The sequence below is a fragment of the Lathyrus oleraceus genome, chromosome 3 (assembly GCF_024323335.1).
Source record: "Lathyrus oleraceus cultivar Zhongwan6 chromosome 3, CAAS_Psat_ZW6_1.0, whole genome shotgun sequence".
NCBI lineage: Eukaryota > Viridiplantae > Streptophyta > Magnoliopsida > Fabales > Fabaceae > Lathyrus > Lathyrus oleraceus.
Genome location: NC_066581.1, coordinates 420,229,552 through 420,235,551, shown reverse-complemented (window position 1 = coordinate 420,235,551; position 6,000 = coordinate 420,229,552).

Below are 6,000 nucleotides of genomic sequence, written 5' to 3'. Positions count from 1 at the left end.
TGATTCCTACCTTCCTCTAGAAGTTCTTCATCACAAAAGCTCAGATTATTACAAGAGGTTATGTTGGCAATAATGTGGTCAAACTGATCCACAGTAACATTGTGTTCCACATAAGCTTGTTCCAACACTTTCTGCAATGCTTCTCTATGTGCCTCGGAATTCATCAATAATGACAGCACAAAACTCTTTGACGATGTTTGGAGCATCTGCTCTACAATGTTAAATTCACTCCTTTTGATTAGGCATAACACCTCATCATCATCATTATCCTTCAATTTGCTAGATTCACCAGACTGATACATTGGAGCACTAATTGGATCAACTGCAGGAATCTCTTCCTTTTTACCCATTGACAAAACTTCCACAACTTTCAGAAACACTGGACTGAATACTTGACCACTACGAGTCACTTTCGTTACATCCACAATATTTACAACATAGTCTGCAACTAGAAGAGGGACCTATTGACCATTCTCTATCATGGTGCCGTTATATTGGTATGGCACAGCTTTATCGGATGAATAGGGGACAAGGCCCGCTTATCTTATTACTAACAGCGATACCAAGTTGTCGACATTATTGTTGTTGCTACTATCAAATTGAATGACTACCCACTAAGGGGTCTTGAACACTAGAACTATCACATTCACATCATTACTTGTAAGACCCCAATTTTGACCCTAAGATCCCTCATGCAATCTCATCATATGCATTAGCATTGGGATCACACCATGGCATCCTCCTTACCCCTCTTTCATTGGGTTTTTTTTAGAGATATCTTCAAGCACCATGTGATTTGTATCATACTTATATATTATCATTTTATTAACCAAAATACCAAAAATATGTCTTTGTATGTGCCTAACTTTTTGTAGGTAGGGCATGATCTTCATTGATCTTTCAAGTTCATATCTAGGGTTTAAGACCCTCATGGCTAAGAGAACAATCAAAGATTGATCCACAATGTCTCAAAGCATAATATATGAGTCCCATTGATCTCTACAAGTTATATTGATCAAGTTTTCTTCAAGAGTTTGGAGGTGATTTGCCTTGGAAACCATAGTTTGACTAGGTATCTTAAGTAACTTCTCCAACAAGCTATCTCACCAATTGATCAAATTTCCCAAGGGACACTTTAAAATTCATCATCTTATGCATATATGATCTACCATGATCCTATAAAGTCAAGATAATTGAAGGTTAGCAAGTTGGTTGATGGTGGTTGGCCAGATGAATTCATCTGATCAAAACTGGGTCTCCCTACACCCTATCTCCTACAATTTTCACCATATGGAAATGATTACAAGAGAAACTTTACTCTAAATTACATTCCAAACAACTTTCATGTTGATACCTAGAGCTATTTTTGAAGGAGAATTGCCATCCAAGGCGCAGCGGAATTTAAAAATTTCTCCATTTAGTGATCCTTACGAATGGGCATGATCAGTGATAGAATCGTTACCTCTTGTGGCGATTCAAACCTTTGGTGCAGATCTCTGATAATGATCAAAACCTTTGATACAGATCCACGGGGCTATCACGAACGTTGAACGATGACAACGGGACACTTTCGTTACATCCATAATATTTACCACATAGTCTGCATTTTGGCCCATATCTCATAATATGCCAAAATCACCTAAGTATTTGGTACCTTACCATATTTCGTATTCTGCTTAAGTACACCGTACCTTACGATGTTCCTTAATTATTCTATCTCTCATCAATCCGTCCTTTGTGTGTGACCCTATAGGTTTTCGCGGCGTTGGCAATTATATTAAATCACGCATTTAACATAATAAACAATGAGCGGTATCTAGCAACACATCACTGTTACCCAAGTCACGAAAATGTCATGTGATCTGACAAAACCTCTTGTGATAATAATTATGTGTATAATTACCCCTTTGCCCTTATGTCTATATTGAACACAAGGTATAGACCGTGTCACCCTTGTCCAGTTCAATATTGGGCCCATAGACATTTATCCTGTTACGCAGGATGGGCAAATTCCATCTAGGACACTCATGTCCCTCAGCATGCTTCGTGGAGTACCCATCAACTGTCTTTATGGTTATCCAGTTACGGATAACGTTGGATCAGCAATAAAGCACTCGACTCTACATCTAGGATCCATAGTGGTTTCAGGTCGAAGAGTGGTATACACTATTATCACCATGAGAATAACTTATGACACTTTGCATAACTTTCTATATAGTATTCTCATAGCGGGTCAATCCGGTATAAATATTACTCCTAATATTCATACCTATGTTTAAGACTTGATAACTCTTTATCCATGATCCATGAGATGTGATCATCAGTCTACAAACATAATAGTCTTAATGCTTTAATGTTATCCCACTTCACATTAAAGCTCGACTACGGATACTTTAAGAACAGTGCCCTTATGTTTAATGTGTTCTCATGACTAAGTCACACTTAATACATTAAACGGACTATCTATTCTAGGGACTTTATTAATCAACCATAATAAAGAAAATGCCTTTTATTATTAATAAATAATTCGATACAAGTACCAAAAGTATTAGCCTCTAAGGCTTACACCAACAATTTTTGCTTGGAAAATCATTTTCTATGTTGAAACATTATAGGTCATTTTGTCTAAACCCTAATTTGAAAGTCAACTACCCAAGGCCGTAACTTGCTCAATTCTTATGAGATGAACGATTTACAAGTTGCACAATCAAATTCAAGAAGTGTACATCAACTTTGATGTTTGGAGTGAGGGCTAATTCAACTTTTATGAGCATGTGATATGAGGATACATCGTAGGTCACTTGTGACCTATACCATTGAACATGTGATTTTTCCAAACTTAAAGAATGCATAACTCTATCATTCTAAATCCAAATGACATTAAATTGGTGACAATTTTGAAGGTCTTTGAAAGAGATACAACTTTGATGAAGACACTTTTCTCATTTGAAGCTCACATAAAAACTTAAGCAAGGTGGAATTTTGAGATATATGACTTGACACTTAGAAACATTTTAAACATGTTGAAATTTCCAAACTTCCACCTCAAAATTCACCACTATCCAAGCTCCAAATGGAAAATTGTTCAACATAAAAGTTGTTCCCCTTGATCTAAGATTTCCAAAGAACCCAAGTTCATGCATTTTGGATGAGATTTTCTCGGTCAGCACATGGCTTTAAAAGAGCTGCATGATTGGAAGAAATGAATTGCCAAAAATCACATTTCACATTGCCTTGACATCCAAGCCTCATTTGAACTTCAGAGCAGATGCAAGTGGATCAAATTGGATTGCTATATGGTCCTGTACACGCCCATGCAAGCTTGTGCATGAAATGTCCAAATTTAGCAATTTTTCAAGTGTGAAAATATCAATCCCAATTGCTATAAATACAGATCCTTGGAGCTCAATTAAAACAGACCTTGCGCGCCAACTTTTCCCCCCAATTGAAACCCTCAGATTTCAAAGGAAAACCTGATAATTTTAAACTTGAAATTTGAGTTTGAATCTTACTGTTTGGAGATTCAAGAACTCCAGGATCCAAAGCTTTGTACCATTACCAAGCGTGATCAGATCAAGTTTGAAGCAAGCAACATCAAGTTCTGCATAATATTGAAGGTAAATTTCAGAAAACTTCTTCTCTTCGATTCTCTCTCAATTCTCATCAATTTTCTTGGATCTTTGGTTGTCTGAAGTCCTACTAATGTAAGCAAGAAGATTAAGTTGCTTTGAGGTCAAATCGAAGCAACTCAGTTGTCATACCTCAAAATTTACCTCCTCATATCTTTTTATTTATTTGGAGTTAGTTGAAATTGAGTTCAGGTTCATGCTCTGCGCCATTTTTTCTTTCAGATCATGTCCTCCTTCTTCATTTTCTTGATGGTGATGACTGAACCAGTCCGGTGGACCTCGCCTGAGAAGGTGACAGGAGGTCCAGCGCCGGTGGTGTGTTGGACAGGTTCTGAGCCATTGATCTCTTTTAAAATGTTTTAATCTCATGCGTTGCTTCTGAATACGAAGCCTATGCCGCATTGACTGCAGCGCATCATGGAACGCGCGTTTGCGTCCACTTGATCTGCCACCTCAATTAATGAGGGAGATCAAGTGGCTCACGTTTTTCTGATTTTTTGATTTTTGTTTTAATTCATTTGATTTTCATTAATTCATATTAATTTTAATATTGATCCAAAAAATATGAGAGCTTCACCAAAAAAATTTAAATAAATTCCTCTTTCATATTCTGAATTAAAATTATTTTTTGGTTCGTTATTAATATTTTTCATGATTTTATTGATTTTATCTTTATTTTTAATTGTTTAAAAATACTTTTAAGTCTTTAAAAATTCTGAAATTTTTTCTCCAAGGTCCTTTGACCTTGTTTAACCTATGATAAATCTCATGGTCATTTCTTTGGTATTTTGATAAGTTTTAGGAATTTGACAAACCATATTTCATTTAAATGCATTATTTTAGTAATTTTAAATTGAATAAATTCCAAATAATTGTGTTGACCTCTTGTGATGGTTTGTGTAAGTTTGACTTGTATTGTTGGGCTTTGGTCAAGGTTTATTTGACTTTTCTAGGTTAATATCATTGATTTTAGGGGATTGATGGAATGTACATTTCATCTCCCAAAATGAATGAATGATATTAATTTGGTAAAAGTCCTACTTTGATCAATTTGAGTTATGATCCATTCCCCTCCCTCTTCATATAATTCCCCTTTTTATGCATCCATTTCATTTGGCTATGATGTCTCTAAATACTAAGGCTAGTTGATTGCAAAATCAACATAAGTATGGATGAGATTAGGCCACCTCTTTTGCATATTCTTTTTGTGTGTGATATGTTTCATGAGCATAGTCCATTATACTATGTCTCTAACATGCATTAACACCAAAATTCTATTGCCCGACCTCAAATAGTTGTGAGTTCTATATAAGTCCAATTATGATTGCTTAACATAACGCTAAATTTTTGATACAAAAAGGCATAGAATTCTAATTAGTGAGATTGTAAGTGTCCCCTCTTTCATGGTATTGTGTGGAAACTTGGCCTTTTTTCCTTCCTTTGGAAGATGTCTTGGTTCAAGGATCCATGCTTGTGATAAGTTGGTTGAGTGTTCTCCAAAGAATGACTTAAAGCAAAAACAAAACAATACTAACTTCTAACTTATTAACAACTAACATTTAATTTCAAGTCCTTTATTTTAATGCACTTTAATCTTTAAATTTCTATTCATTTGCCATTATTCCTACCATTCTAATTTTTTATGTTAGTGTCATTTTCAATTTGTCAATTTAGACCATATTGTGTGATATATCTTGTTTGTGTATATTTTGTTTGTTTGTATGGTCTTTGACCATTAATGTATATAATAAGAAACAAAAAACCCTAAAAGACTATTGTGTGGATTGTTGGTTTGATCTTGAACAATTGGACTTAGAATTTAGGCAACATTCCTATGCTAAAAGACTTGGCCAATGCCAACTGTTGTGAAACCCAGTGCTTGCAATTTGAAACTTAATCTAATACATAATTCAAGATCCCTTTGAGTTCATTTGCAACATGACCATTGTGAAGCTGTTATTTTGAACATGTGGCTTGTGGAATTCATCTGCTACATGGGCAAATTTGAAAAGACATCATTGAGTGGCTAAGCCTTGAATGGGGCTATCTCTATTTGATTCTTTTCTCTTCAAGTTAATATTGTATGCATCGTTTCTTGGTTGATTCTAATATCCAAGGGAATTTGGGATTTCTATATGGCCTTCTTGCCTATTGGATTGCTACCCATCGGTTAGATCTTTTCAACTCTTAACTTTTAATTTTATGCATAGAATTAGTCTCTTCATCTCCTCCCCATTTCTTTAATTTCAAAATCTCTTCCTTCTTTTAAAAACTTCTTTGTTTGAACTTGTTATTTTCTAAATTTTTGACCACTTTGCAAACTAGAACTTGTTATTTTCTAAATTTTGACCACTTTGCAAACTAAAAACTT